This window comes from Stegodyphus dumicola, chromosome 4 (genome assembly GCF_044657685.1).
Source record: "Stegodyphus dumicola isolate Sdum_Otavi_A_Nest chromosome 4, ASM4465768v1".
Lineage (NCBI taxonomy): Eukaryota > Metazoa > Arthropoda > Arachnida > Araneae > Eresidae > Stegodyphus > Stegodyphus dumicola.
Genome location: NC_140771.1, coordinates 25,078,943 through 25,106,740, shown reverse-complemented (window position 1 = coordinate 25,106,740; position 27,798 = coordinate 25,078,943). Strand labels below are relative to the sequence as shown.

General features: G+C 33.0%; 1 protein-coding gene across 1 annotated transcript in view; it reads left to right on the top strand.

Annotated features, from left to right (window-relative positions):
- Positions 1-4,642: 4,642 nt before the first annotated feature.
- LOC118196015 (putative polypeptide N-acetylgalactosaminyltransferase 9) overlaps positions 4,643-27,798 on the top strand; it is a 196,243-nt gene continuing 173,087 nt past the window's right edge. Inside the window, exon 1 of the mRNA XM_035367379.2 lies at positions 4,643-4,803. The gene's annotated coding sequence lies outside the window, so the exon portion shown is untranslated. The remainder of the gene's footprint in view (positions 4,804-27,798) is intronic.

Below are 27,798 nucleotides of genomic sequence, written 5' to 3'. Positions count from 1 at the left end.
TATTTTATCTTTCTCAGCAGTAAAGAAAAAATCTAACTCCCATTCTACATTAAATGTTCTGTTTTCATCACCTAATTTTCTTCTCTTACTATTTGACCTGGTGGATAAAAAAAACGAATATCAAATAATATCTTTAACAAAGTGTGTACTTTTTAGAAATACAATAAAACCGTGTACCTGTTATAAGCACGCACTGTTAACTACAGTTTGCTGAAGATCGCAACAGGGAAGCGTTGGGAGATGCGAGTCAGAGAAGCCAAAGCAAGGTGTGACACTCAAACGGGAGATCTGAAACCGAGTTTTGTTTACTTCTTAGACAAGGTAGTTGGCGCTGCTAGCTGTGGGCCAGAGCCTCGCTCATGCGTGTTAGAGTCCGTTTCAGACTAGTATTCTGACGTCATGTTACAATATGACTGTCTTTGGCGGGATTTTTCGCGCAACTGTCATGGCGTTGATGTACAATAGTTGTTTGAAACGAACTCTACCATTTTGTACTAGGTGACAAAGGACCGCACAAGAACCTCGCGGAGGCCGGATGCGGCCTCGAGGCCGCAGTTCCCCACCTATGGGTTAGTATATTCCGTGGGATCAACGTAGCTATGGAGAATATGTCAAATAAAAACTACAACTGCAACCACAGTGGTTCTTATCCCTTCTACAAATCCACTTATTTATCAAACAATCCACATAGCAATGAAATGATTGTAGATCTCAGAGGAAATAAAATCTTTCAATCAGTGTTGTAGTTGTTACAATAATTTTCAAAAGTCAAACAAATGCAAATCAGGGACCACTTGTATCTCCAATAATTAAATACAACTGATTCAAAAACTGGAAAGTAAAGCCAGTACAAAAAAAAAAAAAAATTAAACATTTCTTTTTGGATTAGATTATACGTAATATATACAGAATACTGAAATATGCGTGACACTGGTTGGAGCAAAGTGGTCATGCTCCCAAGTCAATGCTCCGATTAGTGTCACGCAAATTTCAGTATCCCATTCCTGGTTCACTGCTTCTTTCTGAATACGTAATGGTACTTTAAATCTGTGACAGAACTGCAAACAAATCACACAGGAAAATCCCCTTTACTAATAAAATTAATGGTTTAAAATTTCGATTTCTTCCTTCTCGAGATTTGTACTTTTTAGACATTTTAGTATTGAATTCGTGTGACGCTGAGTTTAGAATGGAACTGTAAATAGTTGAATTTAAATCAGAATTTGCTTGTTAGTAATTTCAATCCGCAAAGAAATTACTTTTGAATTTTCATTTTTGAAAAATGAGAGTTTAGTAATGTAATGGGAGTAAACAAGAATCTTTCGAATCACCGAGGAAGATCAGATTTCTAAATTTAATTCTCTTAATTTACCTCTCTTTCGTCTTTTTCTTTTTTTGCGATGCAATATCGATCTTCTTCCTGTGGTGCACCCTGGTTAACATTCTCGGTGATGTGGGCTAAAGGACCATTGGTTTCGGCCGTTCCTATTGAATACCTTTGAGCAAATGTAGTTGGTTCAGGAAGTTGGTTATTGTGGGCAGGTTTCCTTTATTTTTGTCATTAAATTTGAACAGGTAAATAGAAATGCAAAATGAAGGGGGGAGGGGAAACCCTTTGGATGAAACGTGAATGGGCTAACAGCTTTTACTTCATTCTGTTCTATATTCAAATCATTATGTTCAAAATCTGAAATGTGATTTAAACTGGATTTGGAATGGATTATTTTGATTATGGGAAATTTCGCGAGGTTATTTGGCTAAAGGGACGAATGCCTTCGTGAAGTTCTTTCTAAGGGAAACAGGTCTGCACTCACGTTTTACAGATTGAAGAGTATTAAATTTTTCAAATAATCAGCCCGCTATCCGAGATCAGAAAAAAATCGAACCAAACTTACCAGTACTTAACGGCCTTAATACTCGGCTACCGATGGCAAAAATTTCGGTGGATTGATTTTTAAATAAGTAATCTGATTGTTATTACTTAGCTTAAAACTGTTTTGGACGTTAAACTGGCATTTGCATACGAAAATCAGACTGAAGTATTTTAACCCCTTAACTGCCGCGGGCGTATATATACGCCTTGCTCAGCCGATGCGTTAACTGCCCCAGGCGTATATATACGTCCTTCCAAACTGCTATCATTTGCTTTGCGCTGCTACACCTAAAATTATTCGCAAAGTTAACGCATCGGCTGCGCATCTGGGCGCATCTGGGGCAGTTAACGCATCGGCTGAGCAAGGCGTATATATACGCCCGCAGCAGTTAAGGGGTTAAAGTTTATGTCTTTTATACTTTTTAATTCTTTAACATATTTTTTTTAACATTTTGAAATTTCGATGGTAAACTTTTCGAGGTGTTAGATTCCGCTACATATTTTTTAGATAGAACACTTCCTCAGAATGACTTGAAAATAATAGACAGGTGAAATTTCATTCCTCCCTTCCTCAGTATCGCACACCAGAGGTTAAGCGGATAAACCCACTGAACATTGGCAGTTCGAATTGGATTAGATTATTGGATTATAGCAAAGGATATTAGTGCTATCTAAGGGAAAGGATGCCTTCATGGCGAATATTCGAAAGGAAAATGTCTCTTATTACATTAAACATAGGCAGAACCACAGAAACGCTCCTTGAACCAGCTAATTCGCCAAGGTGTGAACCCAGGTCGAACTCTGTTTTATTTGTTCGATCACTGATAGCCACTGGTAGTTCAAGCAGATTCGAAACCTAGTTATTGGCCTAATTTCATAGCTGTTTCTACAGTTTACACTATGTGTAATGTGAAAACTCGCCAGATCCCCCATAGAAATTTCTGACACCCTAGCATGCTGTGCCACATTTGACTAAGCAACAATATTCCACTATATTTTTTATATCAGCAGGTAAATAGCATTAGACTGCACCTTGTAATAAAACATTTAAAGGTTTGAAATTAGTTATTGAGTGTATCTGGTGCCATTTCATCCACGACCCTGAGACAAAAATCCGTCGCATCAAGAACACGTTTAAATATTGTAGTTTGAGATTTTAGTGCCAGATCGTTCAATGTTCGTTTGTTCATGTTTTTTTATTAGAATTATTCACATTTCTACGCTTACCAACTGCCGAGTGGTTGACTTCGCTGAACACTGGTAGTTCAACTCAGATTTTCTATTTCTCCCTCAGAAGGTCCACTCACAGGCCTAGCAGTAAAGTCGCTGGACACTGGTTCTTCGACCTGGATTTTATTCCAGGCGAACGGGCTGGTTGCATGAAAGTTTTCGTGGTTTTCCGTATGTATAATTTGGACACAACCTAATTTCCTGAGAATGTCCTCCACGAAGACATTCCTTCTATTAAGCAGACAGCCCACGCGTGCTTTGCCTTTATCAACCAAACCAAATGAAATAAAAGCATTCCCGTATCCAGTTCAGGTTCAGGCGGAAATGTAGTGGGACATCCAATGTTTACTATAAGTAATGTAGGTATAGTCCCACTACACTTCGGTCTAGAGAAAACCAGATGATCACAGGACCTACCAAGCTGTCGCTACGCGAAACATCTCTTTCACCCCACATTGACAGCCCCGAGACCTTCTGCGAGCCCTGGCACTCCCAACCAAGACCTCGGGCATTTATTAAAATTTCGAAAATATATACAAAAATATATCTAACATTTAACAAATAGTGTCATCGCACTTACATGCTTCGAATACATATCCAGTTTCGACTTGTATTCTTTGGTCGTGGTGCTAGCCAATACATATATATTTGCTAGTATTCCCGTATCTAAAAACTAAAATTTTCATGTGTATTTTGGTAGGAAAAAAGCAGCATTCAAAAATGAGGAAAATATCTTCTTACGTGTGAATACCACTTGCATGTAATTTTTAAAATAATTGCTGAACTAAAACTGGCTTTTATGAGTTAAACTAACACGGCACATAATCATTATTGAAGGTACTGAAGCAATAAGAATCAGCGCAATGTTCAAAAATTAGCACTTCTGCAGATGCAGAAGGGGATTCTATATTTAAACCTTCGAAACTAGTCCTGCAAATTTATGAATATTAAGCCGACTCTTCTTGCTTTAACTCCTCCAAAAAAAGTTGCTTTGTTTACTTGAAAAAAATCAAAAGTTGAACAAATTTGGAATTTTTTTAATATTTGTTAAGCTGTGAAAAATATTTGTTAAATTGAACACCCTTTCCCCTCCTTTTGAACAAGCGAGATGGGGAGGGGGCGAAAAATTCCTCTAAATAGCAAAAATCGTTAACAAAAGTATTAAATCAAGAACCCCCCCCTTTATTCATAACTGTCTGTCATTAATGAGTTAGATTACGCTTGTTCTCGTTATCTTCTCTATATTAATCGTTATTAAAATAAAAATCTTTAATATGATAAAAAGAATATTTAATACTAAAAGTAATATTTACTTTAAGCGAAAAAATTAAGGAATATAAAGCAATGCTGCTTATTCGCAAAAATTTAAATCAGTTTTTCGTGTTTAAAATAATGCAGTTAACTGAAGATATATGCCATGAATAATACCATTTTTGCTTCCTCTGAAATTTGGCGCCGAATGTGACTTACCTATCGCCAAATTGGCGATTTCTTTCTTGGTAGCGACATGCCAGTCATACTTTCAGTTACGTGCTTCGTATACAATAGACTTAGGTCGGTGTGCTTGTTGGTGGTGGAGACGTAATCGCGCGTGTGATTGTTCACGCCATGTGACAGTTTCAATTCAAGGAATAACTCCGGTTTTTCTTTTGTTTAACATTTCTTGCTGCTGAAAATAACTGGACATCATCATCAGCGTGGTAAGTACCAAATTTTCCGAAATCATTCCATTTATAGTGAAGTGTCTTAGAAAAGGACCGGAAAATATCATTGAGGGCTGTAGTGAATATTTACCACATATAAATTTAAGTGTCACAAATCAGTTTATTAGTAGTTCATTATCGATAAACAATATTAAATGTCGTAAATAAGTCTAATAAACCTTTAGTGAAATAATAATATATTCTGATATGTAAACAAGTAAAATTATAATTATAACAAATAATAATATATTGCTCTTTAAATTCGTATTTAGATTATGAAAAGCCTACACTTTTGGTTATACAGTTTAAGTAAGGTTTTTAAATCATGATAAAGTTTCTGAAATGCTAAAGTTCTGATGAATAACTAAAATTAAAATTTTGAAAATTACCAACATTGATCGCATCTTTTATTTGAACTAACTGATAAATTGTATCGCGTGATAAATTTATATTTTAAATGGTATGGCAATTTATAAAAACTATTGTGTGGTAAATTTAAAAAAGTATTAAATTTCGTTTGAGATTTGTTCGTGTGGATTTATAAATATGTTTACATTATCAATTTAGTAACTCTTAAAAATCATCAGTTTTCGTAGCGTATTATTGGCATTAATTATGGGTAATTTAATTAAAATTTTAGAAGTCTATCACTTTTCGACACTTGTTTATTTTAGCAGGTAAAATTTCTGCATGGTAAATTAAAACTGTAAAAGCTATAAATTATGGTTTCCGCCTTTTTTCTGGTGTTCATTTTCCAGTTAAGTAATCATATATTTTAAGAATAAATATTTACGCTTATTTTTTGTTTATGTTTTCCCAAGTCGGAACACGACAAAATAATGATTTTGTCTTAATGATATGAATACATTATAAATTAATATTTTAATTATACTACATATGAAGGGGAGCTTGAATTGATATCAGTTACATAATTTTAATTCTATCATATTCTTAAATATTTTCTTCTAATGTTTAATGGAATTTGCCTAATATATGAGTGTTTAAACATTTGTCCGTCAAATAACGTTACAGTTAAAAGTTTGCTAAATTCTTTTGAATTTTGTTTTCTGTTATTAACATGTTAGAGAAGAAATATATGAATTTAATGTGGGAAAAATATTTTTTTTTCACACGTTCTCATTTGGAATTCCGACATCTAATTAATTGGCATGTGCTTTTTCAGCAAAAAATGTTTCCACATTGAGGTATTTAATCAGTAGTATGTTATTAAATAATTACTGAGTAATTATTTTCAGTTTTTAATTTAATTATTTTTAATTCTGTGCAAATATTAAAAGAATAATTTTTAATTCTTACAGTTTTTATTTACTGATCAAAGTCCTCTGATTAAAATAAATAAACAAATTATTATACATTTAGTTTTAAAAGAGGGCTTTTTCCAACTCATCTTCTTTAAAATATTCAATTAATCTTTCATAATTTTTAATTGTTGTTTTCAGTGCAAAACTTCTAGGTAACATCTAACATGATTTTATAGTTTAAAGGGAATAGCTTTATTTTCTAAAGCAGTAGCAATATCTTGAAATTTATCTCGCTTTCTTGAATATTTAGAAAATACGATGTATATCGTTCTCATCGCAGTTTCCATATCTCTCATTTTTTAAACTTTTTTTTTAATCATCTCAAAAACCCAAATCTTCACGACGTGTAACATAGAACTGTTGAACCAAAATGCGGTATATCTTCTTTTAGTTTTACTGCTACTCCATTTATCTGATCTAGCATAACAGTTGCCCCATCGGAAGTAAACATAACCATTTTTTGTCAATAAGTATTATTTTCTAGTACAAGAATTTTACTGCCGAAATAACTGAAAAAGCGTAACAAAATTTTAATTGAATTATTCCACCAAAATTAATCTAGTACTGGTTGTTCTATTGATATCTAAATTTGAAGTACAATATGAAACATTTGTTGATAGAAATGTAGTGCTTTCATCGACGATTATAGTGTGAAATGAATTCTTTTTCAATGTCGGCTTTTATAGCGGAATTAAATTTCTAAATGCGTGAAAGCGTAGGTCTTCGCCAATTTTCTGGCATTTTAACATAGTTTGCCGTATGATAATTTATATTCTGGACAGAGTGCAACGGAATGTTCCTTTTAATTGTTACTAATACATTATCAACTAATAGCTTAATTTCTTCACGAATGGACTTTTTCGTCTGATGTTCATTAATGTTTCGGTCTGATGAAAATATCATGATGAGGCTTTCGTCATGATGATGATGATTGTTTCGTCTGATATCCATTTAATAAATATAATTCCCTTGTAAGTAGCAAGCGATTTTTCTTCTTAATATTACTAAACTGAGATTTACTACTTAAATGCCGTTTAAAAAAATCCAGTTTCCAATTATCTGTCTATTTTTTCTTTAAAAAAATTCTGATGTATACATCACATGACTTCCTTGTACGGAATATTAATTTATGCGCATTTTTTCCTGCATTTCATTTAAGCTCATTTCCTCGAATTTCATTAGAGATATATTCCTCATTCAATTAATCCAGTGTTCACTTCGCAACAAGGCAAAAATTCATAAAAACTCAAAATATCTATACTAAAAATTGAAAGATGTAGAAAAACATAAATCACCAAATACAGTTAAAACAACTAAAAAAAATTTTTTTAGAATTAAAATTACAGTTTGTACGTAAAAATAAACAATTCGCCTAGCGAGCACAAAACTGAAAGTTTACTTTTGGGCTCACTCGGCAAAAAGGACACTGAAGGTGTAGAAACTGACTTAATTTGTTGTGGATGCTATGCTGAGTCAATATATATGAGGTAATTTAATAACTTAAGTAATAATTCCAGAATTGATTAAGCATAATTTAATTCGCAATAATAAAAGAAGACATTACTTTGTTGTTGGGAAGCTTAGTTTCTCTAGATTGGCAACAAATCCACTATTCAGCTAAGTTTCAAATGTAAATATGGTTGCTGTGGTAAAAAAATTAGGCTTAGCCGCACTTAAACCACTGTTAAATTGTTGATAATTCTACAACTACAATATGCAGTTTAATTAAAAGCATAAAAACTTTAACCGGAAGATAAAAACAATATAATTCAATCATTTATAAAGTAAAAAATGCACAATTTATAAACATGTAGGAATAAAGAAACTGAACTCACTGAGCCGAGTAACAGAATGGATATTTATATATTTATATACTTTTGGTACGGCCGATTGCTACCAAAAAGGGAGGTGCACATCTAGATGTCATGGCACTCCCACATGCAAAATTTCAACGTTCTAAGGCTATACGTTTTTGAGTTATGCGAGGTACATGCATGCATACGTACGTACGTACAGACGCCACGAAAAAAAGTCTCTTCTGAATCCATTTAAAAACAGTTTTATAATTCGTTTGGTTTATAGTTTTTACAAAGTGTTCCATGGTTTATATACAAATGCATCAACATACAGGGCAATGCATAAATTCATATTATTTGCTACACTTGGCCGACAACGTACCACGTGCTGATCGCTGTTTAACAATGTGCACTTAATTTACCACATGGTATTTCGCAACACAAGCACGCATGTGAAATTTCAATGAATTTTTAACGAATATGGTTTATTGTAAAAGTTATGTAAAAATGTTATTCTCATTATTACTGTTATTTTGATTAGTGACATGCCTGCGTGTGCGCTTGTTTACTTTCTTTGTGCATTAAATTTTTGAAAGGCGCGCTCGCGCACACGCGCTGTGCTTAGACAGATCTCTGCTTACAAGTCTTTACAGCGCTTGGTAAACTCATACGACTCTTTTGATTCCTTTGGTAGAGTTCAATTTTTGGAATATTGTTTAAGTTTCTGGGTACAATTTCCTGAATCTCTTCAGTGCTATTAAAATAATGATCTTTGACGCATAAGAATGGGGAAGAGAAAATAGTCTTCATGTGCCAAATCTGGTGAGTAAGCTTGTCGATTGAATATTATGACACTTTCTTTTGCTAGAAACTGATTGACAAGCACGAAATTATGTGATCACGCATTGTTGTTTAGCTGAAGTCCGTAATTCGACTGAACTTTTTCAAACCCAATGTGCTGACTTCTTTTGTCCATTGCGTTTGGAGCCCACCAGCGGCCGAGCGGTAAAGTCGCTGAACACTGGTAGTTCGGTCCGAGATTCGAATCCCGCGAACGGGCTGGCTGCATGGGTGTTTTCGTAGTTTTCCCCATGTGTAACGTATACGAGCCAGTTTTCCTTAGAAAGTCCTCCATGAAGGCATCCCTTCCCTTAGGCAGATAGCCTTAGTGTGCTTTGCCATAATTAAGTACACCAACACCACTGCATTTGTCAGTTACGTCTATATAAAATAAAGTTCGCCTCCTGTAACTCAGGAACTGATTTCATGTGAGTTATCCTTTGCCAATCAAAAACGTTCGCCAGCACGGTTTCCACTCGAAATTTTTGAAGTTTCTGTGGTCATGATGAACCATCTGCAATATAAGCCAATGACTGCGTTTTGTCTTAGGATCATAAAGAAAGCATCAGTTTTCATCCTCAGTCACAAAATGTTTGAAAATAAAAATCTCAATTAAATTTCGTTTCGCAGCGCAATTTTATTGCCGTTCTGTGCTCAGCTTTCGAATCCGACGCAGTTTTTCATCTGTTGCCACAGATTCATGGATCAAAGCAAAAGATTAACTGCCCAAAAAATTCTACTCTTAAGCAGACGATATTGTAGAAAGAACAAACTCGAGATGCCGTAGTAATAAATACTTTTTATTGTGTCGTAGGTGTGCCTCAGTTTATTAAAGAACTTAGCCCTAAATCTTTGTAGAGGTATTGAAGAATACAGTATAGAAGGTAACTTTGAGCATCCCGCAATCTCGTCGTAGCTATTACGGTTTCTATCCCGCGCGCTAACAACTGCAACAATCACTCACCAAAGCAGATAGGTAGGGAGGGACTCGCTGGTGGATAGTCTCTCAGGGATAAACAGCTTTCTGGCAGATTATCAGAGCTATCTGTTTCTCTAAACTGCTAGTTCGTTCGCGTTTAAACTCAACCTAATTTGTATTCTGCCAATGGAAGAAATACAAGGTGACGAAAATAATTCACAAAAATGATGTCCTTGTAAAAGCAAACCTTGCCAGTTGAAGATCTTAAGTTTTGTCAGATAGAAACACTCTCACGATTGGCAATGCATACCAGCCTTGCATACTAGAAAGATAAATGCTTGGTAACGAACGTAGTATAATTCTCTTAAAATTTCGGAAAGGCTCCGCCAATGATGTTTCTGATGTGTTTGGGAGGGGGAGAAAAGGGAAAGGAGAAAAAAAGGGTAAAAAAAAAAACAGAGAGAAAGTTTCGATCAAGTTTTACTTTGCCAGAATACAAGTTTATGACTCCTTTCAAGAGTTAAGCCGGAATCTAAAGAAAATAGCTGCAAGGTGCTTTTTTTTTCTCTCTCTCTCTTTCTCCAGATAATTACCTATAAAATGTTTTTGTTACATTTATGCGTCTGACGGCGAAATCAACCGGTTGTATAATGTTATTCCACGTTACATCAGCACCTGTACATGTGGTGGTTTCTGTTTGAAAAGAGCCTTCGGTTCGAAAACAAGTGATGATGACTTCTTTCCTTGACCTCTTCCGAAAGTACGTCATGTTTTGCCCTGTGCGTTATTCTGAAAACGAGTTTATGCAATTTGAATGACTCTTCGTGTTTTCGTGGAAAGCGGGAGGAAAGAAGAACTATAAGTAGGTTGCATCCCTCATCTTCAAAAATATTTTGCAAGCATTTTACTTATTTATATTTATAAGGAGCTAAATGCGGTTTTGATGCTAGAAACGCCTTTGATTCTTTCCAAGCATTTTAGGGCTGTTACTTATGTTAGGATACAGAAGTTTAAGTTACGCTTTGAAACGATACCATTTAACCCATCCAACAAGTCACATGTTGTGACTGCTGCCGACATAAGATCTTTGTTTCGTCTTTCAAGCAACATGGCAAATAACCAGTTCTCAGAGTGTTGCCAATTGATATTTTATAAAATGTCTATTTTTTGAATTATTACAAACTGTTAACCAGAGAACAGGGGCTCCATAACCTAGCTGACATGATGTCTGCCTTACACGGATTAAAGCCCCTGCCTTCAGAAGCTATTTATTATCACTAAGCAAAATAAGTTTACAGTGGCATACAAGACCTTCAAGAACACAAGGACGTAAGTAACATAGTCATGAATAAACCCTAAAGAAAGCATGTTACAAGTAGTTACCTATAGCATTCAAACAATAAACTGAGTATACTTTCATAATTTGGTATTGAAAATACGAAATACTTTCAAAACTGAGTCCAACTAATTTAAATAAAAACTATGGTACAAACAAACAAACAAAATATAATACATCCATTACTGTATTATACACAATTAATTTCAATTAGATTCACAATATCAAGAAGAACCATTCAATTTAGAAAAAATGCATAAAGATAAACTAAGACAATAATAAACTGCCAAATGATATTTCTTCATATGAATTCAGAATTTAGAACCAATAACTTTGATAACTGAACAATATTATCATAAAATACACTGAACCTGAGATATTATTACAACACAAAACATAAATTTGGTTTAAAAACAAAACCACTCCAAGTAATATAAAAACTCTACATCAGGTTTGCTGGCAACGCGATAGAAATACAGTACAAGATTAATGCCAACATTAAAGATATGAAAAATTTCAAATTCAAAAACCAAATGCATTCAAAAATAATTCAAAGAAAATTATTATAAAATACTGCCTTAAATGCACATTTTACAATAGAGAACTCAAGTAAAACCAATCAAATTCACAAAAACAGGTCAACTATTCAATTCAGAAAAGTGCAAAAAGGTAAACAAAATAATTATTCTAGATTAGGTTTGCTGGCATCGCTAAGACAAATGCAATACTAGAAAAATGCCGGCATAAAATTTTACAGAATTTCAAAATCAAATACAAAATGCATTCAGGATTAAAGCAGTGAATTTGATAGGCATTAATTGTGCATTCTATTATAAAAATTTGCATTCATGATAATTATTACAAACTGGGTAATTTAAAAATAGCAGAAGTCTAACTTAGTAATTTGTATTTTCATTTTATGCTTTTGATAATGCAATTCATCATTTTAATCGCCGAGATGGATTTGTGGACTTCAAGAAAGTGTATTTTGGATAGCATTCATTGTTCATGTTCATTTTTTCCGTATCTTCTCTTTTCTCCCTAGATAGAAGGCGATTTAGGTTGAGTATGAACAGCAAGCGAATTTACAGGTTAGAGAGAGAGAGAGTTACAGCAACTCGCCAGAAGCTTTTTACCCCTGAGATGTCTACTTATCTACCGATCTGGGTTGTGGCGAGAGATTTTGTATTTTTTAGTGAACAGGGTTTGAAATTGTTGTAGCTAGAGCAGGTCTAGTGAGACGAAAATTATCGTATATAAATATATTATTTTCTGAGGCTCTGCGGACTAAAAAGCAGTTTTCACTAAATTTTAGTTTTATTACAGGATATACTAGATTTTAATAAAATTTTTAGTTAACTACTTAAACAACCATTTTTGGGTAAGTGTTTCACGAGTATAATCTAGAAAAAGTACATGGATTTAATGTTATAGAGAGAGTCCCGTATGTTTTGTTAGCATAAGCTCACGGGCTCTAGAAAAACTGTAGAGGAATTATCTTCGAGTTTTTAACTGTAGAAGAAATCAGAAGGGTGTAAATAGCCCTTTTATTTGATCACAAAGAATTTAATAGTTGACCCCATTTGGGTTTATATAAGCCAACACGTCTGGCTTAACTTAAACAAGTAATGTTTAACTTAAAATCAAATGTAATTTAGAGTAGCCTAACGGCTAACAGGATAAAGTAAACACGCAGGAAGGCTCTGACTCGTAGAAGGCGGCGTGACAAGCCTAATGGCTAGGAGCACTCAACGCCTCAGAATCAAATCGTTGTCTGGTTACGGTAATAACGTGGCCTTAAACAGGCATAACGCGTTCTAAAATCAGCTTGCAAAACTTTCCCTTAAACAGCACTTCTTTTTCCCTTAATCTGAATAAACGCGCGCTGTCTGATTTACATTCTGGCATGAAGAAAGAACGTGAAAAGGAGAACAACAGAAAAGTTGTTTTAACTCAAAATTAACTATTGGTCGAAATAAATAAATAAATCCTCGTAACCTATTAGGGATTAAAGCGATAGCAATAATTTTAAATGCATAACAGTTTTTAAAAATTGATCAATCATTTCAAACTTAGCAAACTCTGTTGCGTTTTTCATAGTTCTTAAAAATCACAAAGCAAACCTCGATGGTTTCAAAACTCGGATTTAATAATAATAATAAAACAATGAATCGCCCTTCGCACACTATTACAGTCTGTCTATCATAAGAAAAGTTCTCGCCAGATAGTCTGCAGTTGTCTGTTGCCATAGAAACGAGCCTTGACCCATTTTATGTAGGGCTGTCTTGAAGACGAATGATAAACTCTTTTCCCCTCAGCCAACGGCCCACCAGCGGCCGAGCGGTAAAGTCGCTGAACACTGGTAGTTCGATCCGAGGTTCGAATCCCCAGAACGGGCTGGCTGCATGGGTGTTTTCGTGGTTTTTCCCATGTGTAACGTGTATACGAGCCAGTTTCCCTTAGAAAGTCCTCCACGAAGGCATCCCTCCCCTTAGGCAGATAGCCCTAGTGTGCTTTGCCATAATAAAAAAAGAATACACAGCCCTCGGCCAACAGTCACCAGAAACAAAATAACAATAAAGCAACGTCTACTTGTCTCTATTTGAAATATACTAGCCCTGTTGCTATAGCGACCACTACCCGCCAGACACTGTGGCGGGAGCTATTCTTCTCGCAGACAGACAGTTCCTCATCTTCGCTTATATGCTTTTGCGACCAAACATTCCTTATATCTCAAAATATTTGAATCGGGAAATTCTTCCATAAGAGATGTGACTGTTCATTAACACGTTTCTAAGTTTTTGTTTTATTTTATTTTTTCACGTCACTTTACGTTACATTTCCAAAATTAAAAGAAAGTTTGGTAGAAAAGGGACATTAAAGAGGAATTTGTATAACTATGCCGGATAAATTATGCGAGTTAAATTGTTTTATTCGTTGTACAAATGCTAATTAAATATATATATATATATATATAATCTTTCCAAAATATTCGTGTTCTGTTTGCATATAAAGATTAAAGTAGAAGTAGGAATATAAGCGGCAAATATGAATAATTTTCTTGCCACCGAAAAAGTTAGTATGGAAAAAATATTGTTTTGTTTTGCTAATTTTTTTTGGCAGCACCAAAACAATGGAATTTTGAAAAAAATATAGTTTTTTTTTTTTTTTTTTTTAAATTTTGACATATATTTATGCGATACTTATAAAAAATAGTTCGAAAATAAAATCAAATAACTCACATCTCATAATTTAAGAAATTTAAACAACACAATTCGAAATTTAAATCTGTTACCTTTATGTTGGTATAAAAAATAAAGGAGAATTAAAACGCAGACGAAAAAGGATTAAATAGAAGAAAAATATTTTATCGTTTGAAATTACTTAGTAAAAATGCTATTGTGATAATGGAACTGACTTGCTATAACTGAAGTCACCATTAAAAAATAGAAGTCAATAATCATGCATTCACCACTTCTGTTTTAATTTTTATACTTCCAAGTACTTTTGTTATTTAGTTTTAATCATAAGCCTGAACAGCTTGCAAAAAAAGTCGATAAATCAATTTTTGAAAGCATTGCACATAACTGTCTCTACTACACGAATCAATGATTCACATAGAAATCGCTTGGCTTGCGCAAAGAATTCGATTCCGAGGGGGGGGGCGGGAATCGGTCTACAGCTTGTTGATTATTACGAAAACTTCGAATGGCAACATTCCAGTAATGATTGGCAAGTCGTGTTCGTTCCAAAACTCTTGCCAGAGACAAGTTCATGGAATTTTCCAAACGATAAAAATAAACGTCTCATATCGTTGCCATTGTTCTCACTGAGAAAACCGTTTTCATCTTCTCTCTGCATCTTGTTCTGGGCAAGAGAAAACCATGTTGCATGCAGAGAACAATCAAATGTGACTCTCTGCCCATTGAATCTGGAAGTTCGTTTGATTGTTTTAGCTAAGCGAATAACTGTTCTCTCGAAGGCCGTAACCTAAACCGATGTTCGTTCGAGGTTAGTTTGCAAGAATATCATTTGTGCTTAATATATTCGAAGGCAACGCTTCCTAAAAGTTCACGGGTATAAATTAATTTTAAGTGATGAGTCACATCAAAAAGTGACTAATGCTTAATAGCATTCGGAAGTGAAATGTTAATTTTCAGGTGAGATGTTTTCCTTATATTATTTGAGAATTTAACCCCCTTCTAATTTTTTGCTTCAATTTTTTAGTTACTCTAAAATTTATTGGATGCCATCTAAAGTTTAAAAATCTTTTGTATGATATGCTCGCTTGATTTAAAATCGCCCGATATAATATCGTATCGATCAAGAACGTAGATGTAGTTAATGTTTTTTGTTCAAAATTAGACAGGTTTTCATCAGCTCATCTGAAAATATGATTTACAATCATGCTGTAAATTCATAAATATTACTAATCGAATACATTTATAAATTAAAATTTTTATCGGATATATCGCATTGTAATATTAAAGAATGAAGGAGCAAGAATTTGTCCTCCAATTTTGAATGTAGCTATGCACATATGTTCTTGGTATTGTGGGAAAACAGCGGCACTTAGAACCACCAAATTTTAAGCACACCTAGTCTTCCGGCCGTATATGTACACCACGAAGCTCGAATTTTGAATTTGTTTTCCATTTATTTCATGTTCTATGTGAACTTGATGGGATTTTGATTTACAAACTCAGCGATTTAAAAGCAATGTGTTGCCTCTCGACCGTAAGATATTTGTTTCAGATTATCATTCATTTATCAGATGGCTTAGCAGTTTAAAAGAAATGTGCTGCCATTCGGTGCAGCATGTGTATTTGTCTTTCATATTTAATGAATAAGCTCAGTTATCTGAAAGAAATGTATTGCACTTCGAAATAAAATATTTCTATTTTCCGTGCGTTAGTATGTTGCCATTCAGTTGTTGCCATCAGTAAAGCGTAATGTATTTAATTTTTTTTTTAAATTTGATCCATCTATTATTATCAAAATAAGCGAATTTATAATAATAAACGGAGCTTCTTATCTCTATTATTATTAATTACTAGCTGAACCAGCGAAATTGCACTAGCTAACTCATGATACATTTTTTATTTTACAATAACTATTTCAAGCTAGTTATTAAAAAAAGCATAAAAATATCAGTTACTGAGACGTATATATATATATTTTAAATACCAAGTTTCTTAAGCAATTACATTTATAATTTGAAACGTAAATATCTTATGAAATGTCAAATGGCAACAGTCTGAGAAATGGTTATTTGCTATGTAAAAGAAAATTCTGATGTGGATGGAGTTCAGAACTTCCTTGTACGATGTATTAAATTATGCACATTTTTTTTTTTTGCTGCAATGAATTTAAACTTATTTCCAATATTATTATAACTTAATTAACCGATACCTCAAGGCAAAATGTCATTAAAAATTGCAAATTTTGAAATTAAAAATCCTGGTCAATATTTGTTGTACCAGAGTCGAATTTCTTATCATTTTATTTCATCATAATGAGTATAAAACTTTCCTAGATATAACTATAGGAACCCTGAGACCGCATTAAAAGTTAGCTTTCGTTATTTGTCGAAAGCTAATTATTTTTTTAATTTGGCAGTGGCAAAACATGAATACTTCCGTCATTTAAAACACTTGTAGATGGTAGTTTTGTTTATGACTGCGATCAATGATTGCGACATTAAAGTTTGGGTAAAGTACATATAAATATACGTTTGGTATGGCATAAAAGAAGGAGGTGCAATAAAATCGATGGCAATAAAAAAAGGAGGTGCACATTATTCAGTATGCCACTAAGTGTTTCAAATCTAAACAAACGGCGTCTATTTAGGCTTAGCACCACTTAAACTTTTACATTGTTGATAATTCTACAACTATTGCATGCAGATTAACTAAAGGCGTAAGAACCTTAACCAGAACACAAGAGCAACATAATTTAACTACTTTTAAAGCAAAAAATGCAGAATTTACTAATATATTAAAAAAAAATACTGAACTCATAGAGCCTGGCAACAGGGTTGGAATATATATATATATATATGTGTGTGTGTGTGTGTAAGATAAAAAATATGTAAATCAGCTTTATAATTTAATTCAGTAATTTAGTGAAAGAAAAGTTAATTTTGAAGATGATTCGAGATGACTTTTTTAGGGGTCTGACTTATTCAAATAGTTTAGATTGTAATTTTTTACCCCGTTCGAAGTACTGTTGTCATTCAAAAGCAGTAACTGTATTAATTTGTCATTAAAAAAGTAGAGTTTAAAATTTAGAATTTCAGATTATTAAATAGAAATAGAAATCATGAACTCGAATTAAAAGAAAGAACTACCATATTTCTATGTCTGAAATTATGTTTAATATTAAAAGAAGTTTGAAAGGATCCACATTTTAAAGTTGCACCAGAAGATTTGAAAACCCTCTGTTGCGACTCTCTCTCTCTCTCTCAAAATATCAGTGATCTCAGACTCAAACTGCTTGCGGGCCAGATGCACGATCTGAAAACAGCTGACGGGTCGTAAAGCTTTTTTAATAAAATAATAATAAAAAAATAAGAAAATAAAGAATGTTTTAAATAAATTTTAAGTTTCCCTTACTAAATATATATCAAAGCATACGTAAGCAATAATAACAATAATATTGCAAAGGAAAAAAAAATCAAATTTGTATTTGTTTTCTATGTGAAATTTAAAAGTTTGGTACACTGCGCAAAAAAAAGGGGGGGCAGTTTTACATCTTCCGTTTTACATCTGACAAGATTCAAATTGCGTTTTTCATGTCTCGAAAGCGCGACTTAAGATATATATTATATTTATATATAGCATTGTTCTAACATAGGTATTTTGACACAAAATCGGACTTCTTCTGAAATAAGATACCAATTTTTTTCCATATTTCGATTCTGCGACTCAAATTATGCCTAGATATTAAATTTTGTAAAAAGGTGCGAAATTTACGGAGAAATTCAAAAATTTATCTTGCCACAATTTTTTTCAGTTTTCGCCAAGAATAATTCATTTGGCGGACTTCTTAATATGTGGCAACCAATTTTCCTTTCCCTTCCATTATGCGGGAGCGGAAAAACAGGCCTACCTTTTTAATGGTGTATGAGCGGAAAAAAAGTTACATCGTTTCTACTTCCAAATAATTTTAGCAAAGTGTCTAAAACACATTTGATGTTTTATCGCTTTCAACAAATATGTCAAATTTCAAAGCGGGCAATATATCAATTCACGTATATCTTCGGAAATTTTGAATAAAAAACTGTAATTTTTTGCAGGTTCGCTTAGAAATACGTCTACTTTAAGATGATCGTAAATTTTTATAGATTATAATTTAAAAAATTTTTTGAAAAATTTATGAAAATTATTTAAAAATACAAATTTTAAAAATAAATCATAAAAAAATGGGTGAATTTTATTTGGAATAAACCTAAATTTCGACATGTGAAAGAAAGAATAAGATTAATAAAAAAAAGAGAGATTCATAAATATATACCAAACTCAATTAACATTGAAAAGCTAAAATTTTGAGAGCTAATTTTTTTAAAACTACTCGTGCGATTTTTACGAAACTTGTTAGTTTGGCGTAATTTGAATCGTAGAATCGAAATATGGAAAAAAAAAATTGGTATGTTATTTCAGAAAAAGTCCGATTTTGTGTAAAAATACTTATATTAGAGCAATGCTATATATAAATCTAATACATATCCTAAGTCGTACTTTCGAGACATGAAAAACGCAATTTGAATTTCGTCTATCGGCCCAGTAGTTCGGGAGATGTAGAACTGTCCCATTCCCCCCCCCCCCCGCAGTGTACATATAAGTTATTTTTTATTAATTACACTTTCTATTTGAAATATATTGATAACTAAATATTGAATTAAACCGACATTTCTCTCAAATAATTCTTACATATTTAAATAATCGTTAAATAACTTACTTTAATTTAATTTAAAAAATAAATGAATAATTAAAACTTTCAGAGAAAATTTACCAGGTGGGACAAAACTTGAGAATAACTATAGTAATAATACTGTCCCTTTCTGTTATTTATTTAACGTTTTCTTCGACGCATAAAAATACGCATGTTTATATGTAAATAATTATAAACTTTATTTCTTGCTGCAGCTTGACTGATGGCATTTCTATTCTGATAGAGTTTATAGCCTTGAAGAGAAATTACTAGCAATAATCTTCATCATGGATTGTAGCCGTGAATCGAGTTCTTTTCTTATTATTTTTTAGCTGGGAAAAAAGTTGTTTACATATTGCTCTATAGCCAAACAAAGCGATTGTTCTTAGTGCAAACGTTCGTAACTGGGCTTTTTTCTTTTTTGACAAGTACGAATAAAAAAAAGTTAATAAAATCTGATTCTTCAAATCTTTGAATAAGATTTATATCACATTATAAGAAAGATAGCTCCGTTTATCTTCTGCCGCGTTTTTCAGAGTCATTTTTAAAGGAAATGAAAATAATATAAACTCGGGCTTTAAGGCAAATTTTCAATGGCAAATTTTAATGCCAAGTGTCTTCCTAAATTGTATAATCTTTGCCGCCACTGAATTCTGCATACGGAATTTAAAAAAAAAAAAAAAAAAAAAAAAAAAAAAAAAAACTCTGCTGTCTAGTTTAGCCACATTAGCGCTGGCATTGAAAATCTCGGTAGGCTGTGATTTTCTCGTGAATGAATTATGAGAATTGTTGGGAATACGAAACATAACGTGACCATATTAGAGACACACTTTTTTACGCTGTTTTGTAGTGTCATTATTGCTTGTAACATGCACATGATGTAAAATGCATAGCCCTACATGTTTACCTTTCATGAAAGTTTCAGATTAATAGTGCATTTTCTTTATGGTGCAGTAAATTTAAATGTCTAACAGTATATTTTTTAGATTTTTTTTTTTTTTTTTTTTCCAGAGAGCTTCTTCTTACTTCTTACCGTACCAGTTAATCTATTTTAGAAGTTCTTCGCTATTTTACGAATATCGTGTACTGATGTGACTCTGGATACCTCAAGAAGATTTACTGTCTTAATAATACATACACCAGCTTGAGAAGCATTAGGAGTTTATTCTGTTATAGAGTTCCTCACTTTTATTCTGCTAAATTAAATGTCGAGGAGCCTAGTGAACTTATCGCTTAGTTTAAAGAACAGAAATTGTAAACTCAAGAAAGGTTAATTACCCTTTATTCACTCAAAAATAAGACAGTCGGCCTCTTTCTTCGGGCTTACAACAAGCCTTCACTTGAGCTTAAAATTAAGAAATAAGAACTAACTATATCTAACTAAGAGATTTAGTCGAAACTAACACAATTCTAACGTAACTGGCCCCTAGTTCTAAACTAGCCGACGAACTATCAAAAGGCACATGCGGCCGAGAGTAACAGCACTTACGGAGACTTAGTCCAAAGGCAAACGCGCGCTACTCGGGATTCCTACCTCTCTCTTTCTCGAAGTAAGTTTATCTTTCCGGTACTTACGTATTATCGCAACCAGGTTGGCGCGATTTGTAAGTTTGAGTAAAAAAGTATGAATAGAAAGAAAATGTACATTTATTAATTACAGATAATTTTTAATACAGTTTTTTATATTATTTTGTTTACCCTACTTACGGCAACCTTATGTTAATTTATTAAAGCGAGGTGTGCGTAGTTCGTAGATTCGTTCGTTGCCTACATTGTGCCACTCGTAGATGTGTTTTTAAGTTAAAACATGTCGCTGTGTACATGGATTCTTGTCAAATATTTTTGGTTAGAAACTTTACGTTTTTGCTATCTAAATTTTTTATTTTTGTTTCGGATTTTTAGCTTAAATCGTGTGTTCAAAACGTAGTTTTTGCATGTGCGAAAACCGCGTTTTTGGAGACATTTTAGGCTTAAAGGAATTTTGGCCTGGTTGCGTTAATACGTAAGTACCAACTTTCCTTTAATACTATCTCTTACGCATTTGCATTCAACGCGATCTTAAAAACTCATTCTGGTAGAAACGAGGCAAGATAGGAAAGTTTAATTAAATTAAAATAACTTATAAAATTAAAATATACCTTACACTGTTCTAAACTGCGATATATCTCCCATTCATTTTCTATAATTTCCAATTTAGTATTTCTAATACCGCTGGAAATTCAACCTTCAAACTTTGCTGTTGTTGATAAAATTCAAAGTAAGTCAGGTTAATAAATTAAATAATTCTGGTTAGTGCTCCTAATTAGAAGTGCGTGTTTTGGCTCGAAAATTCGTGTACTATAATTGTCATGTTTTTGAAGTTTATTGTACAAACCTTGTATGTCAATCCTACGTGCTCTTACGGTTGGGTCTAACTGAATCATTATTTTAAAGCGAAACAGTTATAATCGGCATATTTATTTTCTGTAGTAAATGAACGGCGTAAAAAATCGACAGAATCTTTGCCAACGAATTGGTATTTGTGCTTAACTTCACGTTTCCATTCAAGTTCGCATTATCGTCGTCGCTGTAATAACAATCGCAACTTGTTTTTCATGCAGAGGACGCGGTACACCCCTTAAAAGAATGGAATATGAGGAGGCAATAACCCTCTACGCGCCAAGGTCAGGTTTCGCAGACGACTCCGCATTTGCTGTAGGGATGTTTGCTGAAGTTATTGCAATCATTATTGCAGCATTTTTTGCTTTGCGGGATGTGCGAGAACCGCCCCCCCCTCCCGGTTTCTAAACGCGCACAGAATGATCATTTGGAAAATCAATGGAAAAAAATTAAAGGTATCATTAATCATGCATGAAAGGAATCGATAGTGTACTTTTTATACATACATTTATTTACAAGCTTTTAATATCTGAAATACATAAAGTTGCGTAAGTCGCAGACTCTTGGTTATTTTGCTTTAACTTCTGCTAATACCCATAAACATGAGTAATTTCTCAATCAACTGGAGAGTTTAAAAATTGCGTAACATCTATTTCAAAATATTATTTTTTTTAAAAATGTTATGTTATTTAAAATTTACGTGATGTCATAATTGTTGCCACTGCGCGAGATCAATGACGTAATTATAATATTTGAGCCTTTATATGAAATTTTGTTTTTTGTTTTTCTTGATTTACAAGACTGTAAAATAAAAAGTAAGCCACTTTAAGCAAACTGACTTTCATTGGGATAGGATTAATTATTAAATAATTTTAATTGTTTAGGGCGCTAATACAATGAACGATCATGGCCCTCTAAGACAGACAGACAGACAGAGGGCTAAACTCATCTGAAACCTTAGCTAACCATTTTAGAGGGGATCTACTGTAATAAAGCAGACAGAGGGCACAATAATTTTTTTTTATTCGACAAATTTTAAAGCGGCATTATTTGTAAATCAACAAAGTTTAACAGCTTAGTAATTAGTAATTTAATACATGCACGTTTCGCTCCAAATAACTATGCTGTTTAAAATCACATGCATATACTTGTCAATAATTTATGTTTTCAATATTTCTGATTAAAATAGTTTTTTGTAAAGCATTTAACTGATGCAATTTAAACCGCTTTCAGAACTGCTAGATACCCTCCCTCAACTGCACGTCTAAAGAAACATTTCCGGGAATCTTCGCTTCCGGGAAATCTGATTGGTTGACCTTGCCAAGAAGGCATGCTTTCTTGCGCGAGATGGAGCTGCAGGTGAAACATTTTCCTCAGCTTCGTAAAATGTTTTGGGTACATAAGCGCAATAGATCGTCGAGCGCAACTGTTTCGGCTTGAAATTTCCTGATCAGAGTTGTGCTGGAGGAACGCCGTTTTTGGGTGAAGTTTCTTATAACGTCGGCATCGCTATATGTGATAAAGCCATTACAACATACTCAGACCTTTCTAAGATGATTATACTCAGCTCCCGATGATTTTATCTTCTATGTGGGTGGTCATCTTAGGTAAGGAGGATGAGAGATCTGAGAGGATTTCATTATGCATCCAATCCATTATTTTTGTGAACATTTGTAGCTTTACTATAACTAACGGTAGATATATCTGAAGTCATATGCAATGAACCTTCTCTGACACGACCAGCCGGGGTTCTAGATGAGTTTGATCTTTTGTAGAGGCCACTGTATTTCGAACTTTGTACCGAATAATTGATTTTTAAATTATCTGTTTGGTAATTTTTATCAACATTTGTACCATTACGATAATAATTAAAAAAGCCTATTTTTAACTTCATAATATTATGTAACTCGGCATAAAACGATCGTATGCGTTCCACCTAATTGTTCATTTCTAAGCGACAGTGTAATTTTTTTCCTTTTAATATGCCTGTTTGCAAGAGGTGGCTTGCATTTTGTATGGGATGTTGTGTAGAACAGAAAGACGATAGTTAATAATATTCAAATAATATCAAATTAAATACTCTACAATTGGAACATTTTAAACAACTCTGTAAAATTAAAGAATAACGAAATCTCGCGGAATGCGGCTGTTACTCTACCATCTAAACAATTGGCAACGGTTCACTGATTGTTTGCGTCTTTAATCATCGAGAGTTTTCAAGGAGAAAATCGGTGCTTTTCTAAGTTTTTCGGTCAGCCGCCCCTTCTTCCTTTTATGCAGTTTTGCGTACTAGTTGTTCTATTATCCACTCTACCGTGAAGCTAACTTTCTCATAATTCGTCATGATATCTTCAGTTCTATCGAACACCGCCGGCGTTTCTGAAAATTCAGTAATAAAATCGCAAAGGCTGCACGACTGTTGTAGAACATTTTTTGGGAAGTATTCCTAGAAGTATTGACAGATGAGGTCGTCCCGAAAGTTTCTTGTTTGGAACTTTGAACCGATGTTATTTCACTACCCATATCCGTAATGCTCTTAGGGGGGGGGGAGGACAAATTTTAATGTATAATTTTTTATTTATTTGATCTATGACTCTATTTTATTTTAATTTTAATTTAGTTTTTTGTCTAATTATAACGTTCAGTCTATTTGATCTACATAATTTAATTTTTCTCATTTATTTAAAATCAGCAACTCATTTATATTAACATGTCTGTTTTAATCTATTTGATCCATATTAGTTATTGTAATTCAGCTTGCTTATTTAACAGTAATACCAAATCTATTTGATCTAGATTAAGACAAGGTGTCCATAATTTATTCACCGGATAGAGATACATTTTGAATAATACAGAATAACAGAAAAGGGGGGGGTGAACTGACTGAATTTTATTTAGCACTTCGAAGAATTTTATATTAGTGCACTTCAACATGGGCACGATTAGTTGGTCAGAGAATTATCAGGTCCGTTCTCGATTTCCCGCCAGATGTTAATAAGCATTTGTGGAGTTACAGCACGTGTTTTAGTGGCGATTCGATTTTTTTTAATTCTTCGATGTTGCGAATCTGCAGCACAGATTTGGTTTTTCATGTATGTTGAGAAAATGATTTTATTGAAAAATCTGCAATTTATTCGCAGTCAGTTTCAACCGTTCAAGAACAATTTGATGATCAGTCCACTTGGAAATTCCTATTTGCAGACTGGAATGGCGAATACGTTTATTCGGACTGCACACAAACACATTTGGAAAAGCGGAAACATCGCTGACGCTTGGCTTACCTGCACCTCCTTTTCATGCAAAACATCTCTTGAAATTGTTTCAATCGTCTTTCAGTTGATTGCTTCGTTGATGGAGGTTTATTGAATTCGTGTCGAATATATTTTCGGAGATTTCGTTTCCCATAACCATTGCTTTTTCAAACAAACAAGTTTCCTGTTGCCATTCATAAAAATTAGAACAAATGAAATTCCGTGAATTAAAGATTATATAGCTATAAATAATTTCTGGTTACTTCGTAAAATTACGTTTCAATTTAATTTTGTTGTCCGGTGATTAAATTATGGACATCCTTTATATCTCATTTAAAATCAACCACGTTGCATGAAACAAAAATTTGTTGATTGTTCAGATGAGTTTTATCTTCATAACATTAAAAAACGATTTCGTGGAAGTAATTTTATTGAATTTTTAAAATTTATTATTTATTTTATTTCACTCCGAGTTTTCATAAATCTTTTCCTTCCAATGAGTTTATTGCTTTATGTTGCATGAAACCTGCAGTTAGAATTAATGTTTCATTCGTTTTATAAGTAACAATAATATCAGGTACAAGGAAGAATTTACGGCCATACTTGGCGCCTTGGGAAATTTCCCGAAATTCCGATAGCCTCATCCTTTTCTAATTTCGACAAAGATCAGAACAACTGTCTGCCTAAGAAGAGCCCTTCATGAAAGATTATTTAAAATGAAAGTAATTCTTATTTACGTTACGCATGAAGAAAACGCTGAAGAATCTCATTAAGCAGCCTGTTTGATGGGATTTTTGACTCGAATCGACCTATCGATGTTCGGCGATTTTACCGCTAGTGGACACTGGACCTTACTGCTAAACCTTTTTGAAAATCATCACTTAAGCTTAAAATCTGTTAAGAGATCAACTGAGGTGAGGGAAGAAAATAATTATTATTTTATGTAATTTCTGTGATTTTCTCTAATTTTTAAAAAATTTTAAACTGCTATTTTGTTTATGCTCATGAATTACTTATATTTACTGTTTATGTAAGAAATAAAACATTTGATATTTTATGTTTATATGATAATGTCTTTAGCTTCAAAAATACCGCATAAATATCTAAATTTGAATTTGTATGTCTTGTGAAGAGTATCAGAATGAGTATCGGACTACTGTCGTCTGCAGAACGGGGAGCTTGGTGATGTGAACGCGGCGTAGAGAGCGAAAGGGTGAGAGTGCGGCGGAATGTCGTTTGTCTAGTGACGCCTCTCTCTTTACTGCGAAATCGGGTTCAGTCCCCTGCCTGCGGGCCATATTTTGGGAGGTTGAACCCCCGAGGTCAAGGTAGCTCGATGGTTGTCTGCTCTTCCGATTCGGTAGGGTTTCCACATTTGGCGCGTGCTTTCTCCCTTTTTCTGTGAGTCGTAAAAACAAGGCAACCCCAAGATGAAAAACTATCTGTCTTAAAAATATCGCAGTGGAAAATGTACCTTTATACGGTCCATAAATCAATGGCGCCTGTGCAGGCACTCTAAAATTTTCAGAATACTGAAGAATATGTGATTATATAAATTTGTGTATTACATCATAAGAAAAGATTCCTGTGTTGAGCTTAAATTTAAAATTAGATATGCTGCAGTCCTTTAAATGACTCTTAGGATCAGTGAATAAAAGTAAATATATAAAGCAGTTATTAAGAAAAAAAATAAATGACTAACATGAAAAACTTAAAAAATTGCAATCTGGAAATTTCACTTTACCATAAGAAAGAACTTGCTATTAAAATAATAAGAATAACAATAATAATATATAATTTAAAAAGTAACTAAAAATAATAAATAAATGAATAAAATAATTTCAGTTAAAAAAATTCAAAGAATTTACCATTTAAAGTTTGAAAAAATCGAAAAATATATAAAGCTTTAAAAGTATGAAAAAAATAAGAAATACCGATATTTTGCTCTACTTCTTCACAAACGTAATATCTGTTGCAGCCAACTTAAAAAAAACTAAATCTTTACCCTATAGTGACATTAAAACTCAGTTCAAAACAACAGAGTTTAATTAACCTTTAATTTTAAACTTTCTTTTCTGAACGAAAAAAACTATCGCAAGAAGATATGTAAAACAGTTAAGAAACCGTTATTCATTGGCGTATTTCCCCGTTTTCCCTTTTTTACTAACCATAATACTTGAAAACCGGGAAGAGGAAATTACGTGTTGTATAATGTTTATGAAGAGACGGCTTAAGTAAAAGGCATAGCACATTAAAAACACACATAAAGGCACACCATGGTTATTATATAGTATGTATTTCGTAGAATTTATCAATTATATTCTTTTTACTTGCATAAAATACTTTTATATTTGTGCATACATTTTACATTATTACCATGAAATTAAGATCCAAAATCATATGCTTAACAAGTAATATAATTTTTTTTAGTTTTGTTTCATGTCAGTTACTACTTAGGTCAACAAAGAAAACTTAATAATAATAATAATAATAATAATAAAATAAAAATACAAACAAATTAAAAAAAAAATTAATATTTAAAAAAACTGTATTAACATCAAGTGTCATCTACCACAAGTTTAAAAAAAAAATTATTTGAACTTGAGTGGATGAATAAAAAGTATTTTATTAACGAATGAAAATTAATTAATAATTAATTAAGTAAAAAAATTAAAATCAATTTTTAATATATGAAAAAGCTGTATTAATATCAGGTGTCATTCACTACAAGTTTAAAAAAAATGTATTTGAACTTGAGTGGGTGAATAAGTATTTTATTGACGACTGAAAATTTGAAAAAAATATAGGGAAAGTGTGAACAAATAGTAGGAATTAAAAAAATTAGGAGGAAAATTACGCAAAGGGGAGAAATGTGCAAGCAAAATGGTATGCCATATTGTCTTTTTAATAATATACGCATTCTATACGCATATAGAAGTTTTTTAATCTATACAGTACTGTAAATTTTCATTACGATCATTAAATTTTATGCAAACCATCAATTATAGGGAGATGTGTGCGATAGAGAGAACTGTTGTAGAACCGATGAGACATTACTTGAAAACGGGAGGATATATGATGCAATATATCATAAATGCGAGTAGATATGCATATAGTGCTGCTGATTGTAACGGATAAACCGCTGTGCTTTGTACCGTGATTGCTACCCTATGACGCGCATTAAGCAAATATTTGCATGGCTGCATTAAAGATTATG